Source organism: Mauremys reevesii, linkage group 6 (assembly GCF_016161935.1).
Source record: "Mauremys reevesii isolate NIE-2019 linkage group 6, ASM1616193v1, whole genome shotgun sequence".
Lineage (NCBI taxonomy): Eukaryota > Metazoa > Chordata > Testudines > Geoemydidae > Mauremys > Mauremys reevesii.
Window position 1 is genome coordinate 2,274,931 of NC_052628.1, and position 12,272 is coordinate 2,287,202.

At 56.3% G+C, this 12,272-nt stretch overlaps 1 protein-coding gene across 5 annotated transcripts in view; it reads left to right on the forward strand.

The window, feature by feature from the left end:
• The first annotated feature begins 586 nt into the window (after positions 1–586).
• Positions 587–12,272, forward strand: part of FAM214B (family with sequence similarity 214 member B) — a 61,446-nt gene continuing 49,760 nt past the window's right edge. For all 5 annotated transcript variants that reach the window (XM_039544782.1, XM_039544780.1, XM_039544781.1 and 2 more), the window contains exons 1-2: positions 587–912; positions 1,498–1,537. The gene's annotated coding sequence lies outside the window, so the exon portion shown is untranslated. The remainder of the gene's footprint in view (positions 913–1,497; positions 1,538–12,272) is intronic.

Sequence of the window (12,272 nt, forward strand, 5' to 3'; positions counted from 1 at the left end):
GGGACAGAGGGGAGAGGGGCTGCGGGGAAGTGGGGAGGAGGGACAGTTGGGGGCAGTGGGAAGGGGCTGCGGAGAAGCTGGGAAGAGGGAGGAGCAGTGGGGAAAAGGGAGGAGCCTGCAGGAAGGACTAGGGGAGAGGGGAGGGGCTGCGGGGGCTGGGGAAAGGGGAGGGGAGGGGCGGTCGGGGGCAGTGGGGAGGGCTCTGGGGAAGGGGTGGGGAGGGGCTAGGGAAAGGAGAGGGGAGGGGCGGCCGGGAGGAGGGTCACACGGGGAGGAGGGGAGGGGCGGTCGGGGGCAGTGGGGAGGGGCTGCGGGGCTGGGGAAAGGGGAGGGGAGGGGCAGAGGGGTTGCAGGGAGGGGCAGTGGGGAGGGGAAAGGAAGGTTGGGGCAGAGGGGCGGGGCTGGGGCGGTCAGGGGCAGTGGGGAGGGGAGGGGCGGTCAGGGCAGTGGGGAGGGGAGGGGCGGCCGGGGGAGGGTCACACGGGGAGGGCTCAGGGGGAGGGGAGGGGAGGGGGAGGGGCGGCCGGGGGGGGAGGGTCACACGTTGAAGGTCGGGTTCGCTCCCGTCTCCTCCGCTCTCGGGCCCTGGACCCGCCCCTTAGGCCTCCCACCAATGAGGAGCCGCTTCTCCCTGGTCCCGCCCCTTCCCCGCTGTCATCACAGAACCGCACGTGGAGGAGGCGGGGCGGGGGGCGGGTCCATACGCAGACGTCACCACCCTGCGCCTTGCCATTGGTTGTGCGGCCGTGTGGTCTCCACGCCCGGCCCATGCAGCGTCAAAATCGCCAATCAGCAAGAGGGGGCGTGGTCAGGGGAGGGGCCTGAGTCCAGACCCGGAAGCGGCTGAGGGAGCGTCTCGGCGGCGGTCGGTAGTTGGCGTCGGGGCAGCGGGCGCTGCGGAGCCGGGACTCGGTGGGTCCCGAGAGCGGGGCCCGGCCGGGCCGGGGGAGAGACGTGGGGGCTGGGTGGGCCGGGGGTAATGGGGCGGGGTGAGCCCCGCTGGGGGGTAATGGGGCTGATCCCCGCTGGGGGAAGGTGTGGGGGGATAATGGGGGTGGGGCTGATCCCCGCTGGGGAAGGTGTGGGGCAGGGGTGAACCCTGCTGGGGGAAGGAAAAGGGGGTGCTGGGAATAATCCTTGTGGGGAATAAACCCCAGGATGCAGAGGGGTCTGGGATAACCTGCAGGGGTACCTCAGAATGGAGGAGTGTGGGGATCTGATGAATCAGATTTTGAGGGGTGAACCCCAAAATCGGGTGGTGATGCAGAGCACCTACATGCAATCTGAAGGGGAGGGGTTAATGCACTGAACAGGTTTCCTCCCCCCGCATTAATTTCCTGAGATTATGGCAAGGCTGGGGGTGGAGTGCCTGAACCCTAGTCATGGGGGAGTGAAGCTCTTTCGGGAGGGATTTTGGGCTGAGGCAGGAATGGAGGCAGTGGTGAGAGGAGAAGGCTTGTAGCTTCCATACAGACTAGTGTTGCTTTTCTTTCGCAGGGTTTTGTTTTGATCTGATTCCCTTGAGCGGAGGCTGCAGGTAAGAACTGGATTTGACTTGAAATGAGCTGTGCTGTTTCCAGGCCTTGCTAATCAGGTTATGTCCTCGCTGTTGCTGCTGAAGTTATCTGGTTCATGCACTGGGAATGGGACATGGGGCCTTTCACCTCAAGGTCACAAGTTCAAACTCAGCTTTGCTTGGTAGTGACTGAAGACTGTCACTATCTGATAGGGTCACTATCTGATAGCAAGTGTGAAAAATTGGGGGGTAGGGGGGAATGCGGTCCTGTACATGACAAAAGTCCCTAATAATCGGGATGGGCCTGGTAAAATCAGGACATCTGGTCACCCTACCTTCTGAGGACTGATTGGATCCAAGATAGAAATTGTCCCTTGAATGTCTCAGCAGAGGGCTGAGGTCTTAATGGGCTCTGTGGGCCGAACCTACCCTAGAAGTGAACTCTCCAGAACAGAGTTAAGACACATTGAGAAAGGGGTGGGGGGAGCTTGCCATGCTGCTGCCTGGGATGCACCTACCATGCAGATAAATCACATCTTTCAGTCGCCAAGGCTATTAAGCCAGCACTTTTACCCTTGTAAATTATTGTGTGTGCGCACAGCGTGTGTGGGTGCCTGGCAGCCTGCCCTGCTGCCGAACCCCCGCCCCTCCCGCTCCAGTGACTGGAATCATAGAAACTGTGGGCCAGAGTCTTTAAAGCTCTTTAGGTGCCTAATGGTGCAGATAGGTGCTTAGTGGGATTTTCAGAAGTTCCTAAGCAGGTGAGGTGCCTAACTCCTATAGAAATCAATGGGCGTTCTGTCAGTACACATTTTCCAATTCCTTTTGCCCACTATTGGAGACTTTCATTTTGCCCATGAGGCCTGTGTTTCAAGAACTGGAGGTATGGAGTTCTGTCCCTTGTGGTGTGACAGAGGTTGATGCCTGTAGGTGGGAGGCCATGGCTTTCTCCCAGTTACCCTCCATCAAGAGCAATAACACTGGGAGGGAACAAGGAACGTGTCTGCCTCAGTGGACAGCCCACAGTGTGTTGTCAAGAAGTACTGTGCTATTTATTTATTTAAAATACAACTCTGAAGCCCAACCCGTGCCTGCTGAAAACCCCAACATCGCCAAAGGTCTGCCCAGAAATGACTTCACCACAGCCGTAGCCTAGAGTGGGGAAGAGATGGGCTTTGCAGCCTTCCTGCCATGTTAACACATCTGAGCTTTGGCAGACCGCAGTGGGGAGCGAGTTCAAAACTCATCCTTTGGCTGAGCCAGTAAACAAAGTGGCTGTGGTCCTGGGATGGCCTGGACAGAGTTTCCCGTCTTGTAAAGCTCCTGCTGGGTGGGAGCCGTGTGCCTGCTCAGTGCCTACGGTGCCAGAGTCTAATGTGTTGCATTATAAAGGCCTCTGGGATTTGGATCATGAAGTTTGCTCATAAAACCTTAGTTAGTTGTTGTTTAGTTTCAGTTCACTGAATAGCAGTAAATCAGGGGTGATTCTAGCCCATGTCTTGTATGAGGTCCACAGAGCTCTACTGGAGACTACATGTCCCAGCATGTAATACTCCATTTTAATATCTGAGTGGCCTAGCTTACCCTACTGCATGCTGGGATCTGTAGTCTCTTGGAAACCCACAGCCCACATTGCAGTAAGGGCAGCCACAGTCTGTATTTTGTGGCTGTCCTTAGTTCAGGAACTGGATAGGCAGAGCACTACACTTAATCTGCGGGCACCGTGTTTGTTCAAAAGTCTAGAACTTGCTGGCCTTGCATCAGGCTGTGGTCACCCATGATAAGCATCATCCAGTCACCACAAGGTCTCGGACAGAGGAGCAAAAGGAGCTGCTCCTGCTCCCTCGCTGGCTTCCTGCTGGGATCCTGTGTGTTCTCATGCCTGGACTCTCCTGGCTCAGAGTGCTGCACATATATGTTTGTGTAGCTATGGTGTGCGCAGGATCTGGGGAGCTGTCTCTCTGGGTCTGGCTGTTCGAACGTCTCCTGGGAGCTAACTGCTCTCTAGACAGTGGTTCTCAAACTTTTGGATTGGTGACCCCTTTCACACAGCAAACCTATGAGTGTGACCCCCCTCCCTTTTAAATTAAAAACTTTTTTTTTTTATATTTAACACTATTATAAATTCTGGAGCCAAAGTGGAGTTTGACAGCTCGTGACCCCCCCCCTGTAATAACCTTGCGACCCCCTGAGGGGTCATGACCCCCAGTTTGAGAGCCCCTGGGCTAGAGACTGTGCTGCAGGGAGCAGTGGCAAGAGTTCCTTGGCTGAAGCTCCAGGTTCCTTTAACACGTAGGGCAGCACCATAGATGCATTTCAGCTTTGTCACTGACTCAGCTTGTTTCTCGTCCCCTCTGGGGAGAGTTTCCTTTTCCTCTGTCATTGGAGCATTGCTCTGAGGCAGCGTTTCTCAAACTGGGGTCTGCGAGGGTACTCCAGGGGGTCTGCTGGCCTCACTTCAACTCCCCTCCCTCCCGCTGGGGAATGGCTGCTCAGTGGTGTGCAGGAGGTGCTGGGAGAGAGGGGAAGGAGTAGGGATGGGGAGTGCTTGGGGGAGGGGGCGGAAAGAAGCAGGGAAGGGGTGGGGAGGGCCTGGGGGGCTTTGGAGGTCTACAAAAAAATTTTACACCAAAATGGGGGTCCTCTGGTAGCTAAAGTTTGAGAACTGTGGCTCTAAGGAAAGCCAGGAGGATGGAGGACGACACTCTGGCTTTTCCAGCTGGTGTTCAGAAATCTGCTCTGGGTTCTGCTGTGTGAGCTGTGATTCCCTCAGCTCCAGGGCGGCTGGAACAACTTGTATAGTTGGGGTGCTGAGAGCCATGGCACCAAACTGTAAACCCTGCATATGATGGAAACCACGTCAAGCCAGCACTCCTAGTTCTAGCACTTCTGCTCAGCTCTGTCGGCTTTCAGCAAACTGGGAAGAGGAACTGTCTGTACTCGATGGCTGATCCGCCTCCTCTCTTGCGGTCAGTTAGGAAGGAGTGGTGGTAGTAGCTTTGCCTGCGTCTTGCCTGTGCCCTTCCCCCATTTCCAGGCCGTGTGAGGCCAACCAGACCCTCCCTCTGTTCCGTAAGAGCCCCTTGTGTTCTTCCTGTTCTCGCCCCGGCTCCTGGTGTCTTCGGACGATATCACTGTCTGCTGCTCATTTCCTTCCTTACCCTCACGTAGCCACTTCTGCTTCATTCCCAGCGTTCCCTCTGCCCTGCATTGATTGTACAGCCCCCGCAGGTTGGATTGACCCCTTCTCCTTTCCCAAGCTGGCAGGTCGCTCCGGAATCTCGGCTGCTGGGTCACGTGGCTGTTTTTCCCTCACTGTGGAAGGGAAGCTGATGCTCCTCGACGCCAAACCCTTCTCCAGCTACCAGCTAAGCTGCCAGGCCTTCACTTGCCCTCAGTGCTGGGCGGATCTCTGAGAAGATGAGCTGTGCTGAGATCACTTGCCCAAGGTCTCGATAGTCCTCCCATGGCTCTCTCTGTATTGTTAGAGTTGGTGGATATTATTTGTGTTTCTGTGGCACCCTGGAGCCCTAGCTGTGGACGAGAATCCCGTCGAAGCAGGTCCCTGCCTCGAAGAACTTACGATCCAAGTGTAAGATGACAGATGGACAGACGGGAGTATGAAGAAGCACTGAGACTGTCGTGGTCAGGCGATGGTCTCAGCACACCAGCAGCCTAACCATTGTCAGGTTGTTTGTAGGCATCATAGCAAAGGAGAGTTTGAAGGAAGATAAAGAAGCAGCTTTGTGGATGTTTACAGAGAGCTCCTCCGAAGCATGAGGGACAGCAAAGGAGAAAGCACAAAGGTGCTTGTTGGAAAACTTAGTGAGTGGAGGATGGAAGCTGATGTAATTGGCCAATAAAAGGGGTGATATGACCAGGAGAGGAATTGTACTTAATTCCTTACCACCTTGAGTATCAGAGGGGTCGCCGTGTTAGTCTGGATCTGTAAAAGCAGCAAAGAGTCCTGTGGCACCTTACAGATTAACAGACGTTTTGCAGCATGAGCTTTCATGGGTGAATACCCACTTCGTTGGATGCAAGACGAAGTGGGTATTCACCCACGAAAGCTCATGCTGCAAAACGTCTGTTAGTCTATAAGGTGCCACAGGACTCTTTGCTGCTTTTATCACCTTGAGTCATGTCTGAATTTCTCACCCCCATGCTAGACAATAGGCTGTCTGGGTCCCCTTGTCCTAGGTCCCCCGGTCTCCTACCCTTACTGCTATCCATGCTGCCTGGCAGTTCTACTTACTGGAGCCCTCCTTCCAGATCGTCTCTTACCCTCCACCTGTTTTGCGTGGGCTGGGTCTCTATCTTTTCCCACTCTGCTTGTGCTAAGAGCAGGGGAACCGCTGTAGGCTTCTCAGGGTTCCTGGGGAAGTGCCTTGCAGCCTGAGGCCTGACAGAGTTTGGGCATTGCTGGAGACCTGGTGTTTCTTAGAGGTATCCGGGGCGAAGAATCCTTGCAAGTTTTTCTCCTTCCTAGCCTCCATTCACCTTGCCTGTCCTGTGATCTGCTTTCAAGAAATAATTCCCTTTCCCTTGTTCCTTTCAGCTTCTTCAGCTGGTTTTGAGTCCCCAGAATGGAGATCAGCTGGGCTCACCCACCCTGCATTTCACAGGCTTCCGTCATCTCTGTCCTATGGCCTGCAGCTATACTAGCCTGGGCAGTGGCCTTGGTAGAGCTCCTACACTAAGCTGGGTCATGGTGGGCCAATACTCGGATGGGAGGCCTACAAAGGAAACCCAGGTGCTGCAGGAAGTGGTGTTAGCAACTCGGCAGGCTGTGCTCTTGGGTAGTGACCTGACATCCCAGGCCTGCTGTTAGGTGTGATGGAAACCCCAGCAATCAGTGCAGTGGGATCTTCACTTTCTCCAAGTGGGATCTTTTCTGGCCAAATTCCAGCTGGGCTCATTGCATTCTGTTGGTGTAACATCTCCCTGTTGGAGAGGGGCTTCTCCTGGATGTGGGTGGCTGCGCGTGGTTGCTGTCTGAAGTGATTCTCTTTACTGGTGTGGAGATGCTTAAAGCAGCTTGAGCTCCCTGGATGGACGGCCCCTCAGCGGGCAGAGGATTGTTCAAGCGAAGGACTTTGTCTTGCTGCCAGGGCACATTCTGCACATCGCAGGTGTAGCTTGCTGTGACCAGGCAGCGGGTTTGGTGCCAGGTAGAGCCCAGACTGGTTCAGGGGCACCAGGTGTGAGGCAGAGAACCCCTGCCAGCCGTTCAGGTGCTGGTTGCTTTAAACAAAGCCTCACTGGATGCTCCAGTGTGTGAGTTGCTCCTCAGGGGCCAGGCGTGTAGCAAGGACTAAGCAAGATTGGGGTACTTCTGCCGCCTAGTAGAAGGGCAAGGGTTCTGCCTGTGCTCTCTAGAGGGCTGGGAATGCACTAGGCTCCGTAGTCTGTGCTGCCTTGCCCAGGACCATTGCCCTGAGCTATTGGTACGACAGGGTCTCCTCGGGACTGAGGGTGCATGTGCAGCAGAGCCATGCTCCAGCACAGGAGGCCAGTCTGGGGAGGAGGGATGGTAACATGAGCTGCTGATGTTCACTAGCTTTCACTTGTTGTGTGTCTGGCCAGGGGAACCCCAGTGGTGGGTCTGGCAGACTGTTATCTGCCTAGACTTCGAGTCCCTCGGGGCAGCTGTGTGGGTACCTGCAGAATGCAAGCCCCTGGCAGGCTATACTTACAGCACTGGGAGCCAGGGAGACACAGCACCTCAAGGAGATCATTAGGATGGTACTGGCAGGCTCTGTGGGGCTACTATTTGGCTGTTGCAGGGCTGGGTCTGACTGCTGATAGGAGGGGATTTTCCTTAGTTTTTGCTGGCTAATGCCCCCTCTTTCAGACCCTGTCCATTCCAGTTGGTTGATGAGGAAGCTTGCTCCCCACAGTGGGGCTTTGTATAATTCTGTCTGGGCTCTGTGTTCCTGTGATTTGATTTGATTTGATGGAGTAGTCTGCTGGGGCCTGAGTTAGTTCTATGTCCTCGTCTGCACTAGCAGCTAAACCACATGCAGCTGCACCCATTGCTGACACCTGCTGTAGTGTAGACAAGGCCTCATGTACCCTGGTGTAATGCCATTAACTTCAGTGAAGTCACTCCTGACTCTCAGCAGTGCAAGAAAAGGAAAAACGAAGTCCAATATGTAGAAAGACCTTTCCTGCCACAGAAATGCAGCCACCTCTTGTGTGAAACATGGTAGCTGATGAACAGCTCACAGCAACTCTCCATGAGTGTAGGGTGAGAAATGAAGGCGAAACCTGTATCCAGCTGAAGCTGCAATGGGAATGTGGGGTGGTGACCTGGAATGATGTGAGCTGGAATTTTAGCCAGGACAGCAGGGTTAATACCCCAGCATTTTACAGAAAATGCCGTGGGCTCTTCAGTGAGTCTGTGGTTGGGGGCCCCTTCGTTCTTGCACTCCTCCATTCTGCTTCAGGGCACGAGCCAGCCACTGACGGCCTGTGGTTACCCTTATGGGCAGGTTATTCCATATTTGTCCATTATGTGCGTCTCCTCTGTGCATATGCCTCCCCGAAGCCCCAGCACAGGAGGTGTTTTGTGGTGCTGGAACCTCTCCCAAGCACTGACAGCTGGAGGTGCAGGTCTGTTCTTCCAGCCCACTCTGGCCCTTGGGCCAAGGGTATAAACAGCCCTCCCGCAACTGTCTCCAGTTCTTCTTTCTCCACCAGAGCTAAGCCAAGTGGCCTGGGAGCCTTTTCTCCCTTTACCTTGGTGCATGGTTTACCACCCCTCCCCCCCCATACTTCTGTGTAGCTCTGTGGAAGTGTTCTCTGGTCTGTCTGTGGCGATTGCTAAGGTTTCCTGCACTGGGGTTCCTATCAGGGAGCCTGCAGAGCCTTGTGCCTTGAATTTGGTGCTCAGCAAACACCTGGGAAGGGTCCTTTGAGCCCTTGGGATCTGGCTGGCTTTTGCATGGCTCCCTGGAAGTCTCCTTCCCGGTGGTGCTCACCTCAGCTGGGAGGGCTTCCCAGTGGCAGCTCTGCTGGCCAGGTGGCTGTGGGCTGCCCTTCATCCAGGGAAAGCAGTGCTGAAACCTCACCCTAAGTTCCTGAGTAAGGCAGGCTCAGGTTTCCATTTGAGCCAATCGTCATCTACTTGCATTTCTCTGAGGCTTCCTAGTTAGCCTGGGGAGGTCAGGCTCTGCGCTCTGGGTGTACATGTGCAGCCAGGTGAGTGTTATCAGGACACAGGAAGTGTCACAGGCCTTACATTGCCCCTGGTGAAAAACCCAGCAGTTAGGGTCTCGCTGCTCCAAACGCCTCTGAACGGATTAGGGAGTCCGTCCGATCACGTGTGGTACAAATTCCCGAGAGTCCTCATGCCAAGGTGTCCTGGGCTCCCTCTGCAGGGACACGGCAGTGTCCACACTGTGCCCGGATCTGAGATCTGCAGGCCTGCCACATGGGGCTCAAGCCCCACTCTCTTGACCCCACAGCCAGAGCAGCTGCTGGGCTTGGGAGGGCAGTGCTTGTGGCTGCCTGAGCTCCTTGGCCTGCTTCCTTGGGAGGCCCCTGCTAGCTCATGTCCTGTGGTGGGGCTCGGCAGAGGCTGCTCACAAGGGAGGAAAGGGGCTGAATGGCCTCCTGTGACTCCTGTCCTCTGGATACGTTGCCGCTGCAGAGCCATGCTGATCTCACTCCCCGTCCCCCCCCCAACTTCAGATGTGCTTTGGAGGCAGAGGGGAACTGGGGGTCGCTGGTGGGAGCGGGGCTTATTTATACCCCTGACCTGGGGGTGGGAAGGGTTTGACGGACAGGCCTGCACACCCAATTGTTAGTGAGAAAGTGTCCGTGACTCCTAAAGCGGGACACTGGAGGGGCCCCCTGTATAGGGAGGAGGAGCTAATAGAGGTGAGTAACCCCTTTTTTCTTGCATCTGCCATCTGCTAGGCAGGCCGTGGTCAGAGACAGGCTGATGGGCTCTGGTGGCTTCTCTGGAACCGTGCTCTAATGGGAGGATTCTGTGGGGAAGGGTCTGGGATTGGCTAAACTCTGCCCAGCGTGGGATGTGTGTAGGGTTGCCAAGTGTCCGGTTTTTGACTGGAACACCCAATTGAAAACAGAGCCTGGCTGCTCTGGTCAGCACTGCTGACTGGGCCGTTTAAAGTCCAGTCAGTAGCGCAGAGGGGCTAACGCAGGCTCTCTGCCTGCTGTGGCTCTGCGTAGCTCCTGGAAGCAGCGGCATATCCCCCATCCAGCTCCTAGGCGTGGGGGCAACCAGAGGGCTCCGCATGCTGCCCCCACCCCAAGCGCCAGCTCCCATTGGGCGGGAACCACAGCCAATGGGAGCTGCAGGGGTGGCACCTGTTCACGGAGCAGAGTGCAGAGCCGCCTGGTCGTCCCTCCATGTAAGAGCTGGAGTGGGGACATGCCACTGCTTCCGGGAGCTGTTTGAGGTAAGCACTGCCTGGAGTCTGCACCCCTGAGCCTCCTGCGCCCCAAACCCCTGCCTGAGCCCTGATCCCACTCCCATCCTCCAAACCCCTCAATCCTAGCCTGAAGCATCCTCCTGCACCCTCATTTCTGGTCCCACTCCTGAACCCTCACTCCCAGCCCAGAGTCCACACTCCCTACCGCACCCCAATCCCCTGCTTCCGCCTGGAGCTCCCTCCCATACTCAAACCCCTCAGCTTCACCCCTGCAATCCAGAGCCCCCTCCTGCACCCCAATCCCTTGAGCCAGCCTGGTGAAAATGGGCGAGTGAGTGAGGGTGGCTACACTTGTACTTTGAAGCGCTAAGTGTAGTCAAAGCGCCAGCGCTGGGAGAGAGCTCTCCCAGCGCTGTCCGTACTCCACCTCCCTGTGGGGAATAACGGACAGCGCTGGGAGCCGCGCTCCCAGCGCTGGGGCTTTGACCACACTGGCGCTTTGCAGCACCGCAATTTGCAGTGCTGGAGAGGGTGTGTTTTCACACCCTGCTGCAGCGCTGCAAATTTGCAAGTGTAGCCAAGGCCAGAGGGTTGATGGGGGGTGGAGTGAGCTGGGGCAGGGCCTTGCAGAAGGAGCGGGGTGGGGCAAAGGTGTTTGGTTTTGTGTGAGTAGAAAGTTGGCAACCCTAGGTGTGTGATTGATTCATTGCTGCGTGCTCATAGAAGTGAGGGGTGGAGGAGCAGGGACAGGGCTGGTCCCTGTAGCATTTTGCCCAGTTTACTTTCAATGGCCTGGTGCTGGCCCCGGGATCTCTCTGTCTCTGGCAATGCACCATGGCACAATTCTGGAGCACAGCACGCAGGACGCTTCATGTCCTTCCCAGGGCTGCAGGGATTACGCTCTCGGGGCCATTAGTGCCCAGCACCAGAGGTGTCCAGTTCATATTTGCATATATTGGATGGCACAGGTGGGGGTTGGCGGGAGAGGCGACCCCCTCCCCACCCCCATGCCTAGACCTGCTGCCACACTCCAGAACCAGTCACCGAATTTTAACTGCAGCTGTTCTACCCCCTGCATCATCCTGTCTTTGTCTCTCTGTTCCCAGCACTGCTGCTTTTTGGGCACTCGATGCTCTGCCTTGGGATCTGTCTGCCTCCTCCCGCCCCGGTTCAGACACTCAGTCTGGGATTTGGGATTCTGCACCTCCCTCTCCCCCACTCCCACCTTCCGAAAAGCAAAGCACGATTCTCCCTAGCGGAGTGCTCCAAGCCCCATGGAAGCTAAGGACCATGCACAGTTCCTGAGCTGCCTGATGTGGGGCCGTTCAGAGTGGCCCCTTGGCCTGCCATTGCAGTGTGTGTGACTGACCAGCCCTCTCGATTGGGTGCTAGCACACTCCTGTCTATCGTAGGGACAGTGACCCGACAGCTAGGGTGAAAAATCAGGACGGGGGTGGGGGGTAATAGGAACCTATATAAGGAAAAGACCCACAAATCGGGTCTGTCCCTAGAAAATCGGGACATCTGGTCACCCTGCTCATGGGGCTTTACACTGCTGCCCCTCGCTCTGGGACCTGAGCGTCTGGCTCAGTCTCTTCAGAGCCCGTATTTACCGTCTTTCCCTGTACTCGGTCCCTCCAGCACAGACGCTAATACCTGCTGGCTGCCTTGGGCCCTTCGCCCTGGGGAGAGGGGGGTGTTGGTAAGAAATCCCCCCCACACTCTTCCCGTCTGCATGCCGCTGCCATGGACACAGGCAGCCTGCTCTCCGCTTTCCATTCGTGTTCCCCAGGTCAGCTCCACCCGTGGTGGGAGTGCGTTGGTCACTCTGTTCGGGGCAGGTCTAGACAACACGGCGGTTAAAATGCGGGAGGGCTCCCGCGCATGGGACCGCAAGGGTGCTAGTACCAGGCAGGAACTAGAAAAGAAACCTCTCGGGGCAGAGGGGAGAGGCTCCGCTTGGTCAGTACGGGTTGCGCACACACCCCAGCACACCAAGCTGGGAATATCCCCAGTGGGCTCCACTGTTTGGGGAGTAATGGGCGGCAGCCGTTTCAACCCAGGATTTACCATATTGGATCCAGTTCCTTGGCGTGATCTGCTCTCTTGCTGCCACCCTGCAGGACATACCCCTGTACCTGCCATCCAGGGGTGCTGAGAGCCATTGGACCAAACTGCAAACCCTGTCTGTGATGGAAACCACGTCAAGCCGGGGGGCAGCACCTCTGGTTCCACAGCGAGGCTGCCATCTCTTGGTGTGGGCGAACTGCGCGTCAAGGCCCCTGCCGTGGGAGTGCTTGCACAGCTGCAGCCTTGGGCAGGGGACCATTTGCTGGGGCTAATTTTAGGCCTCT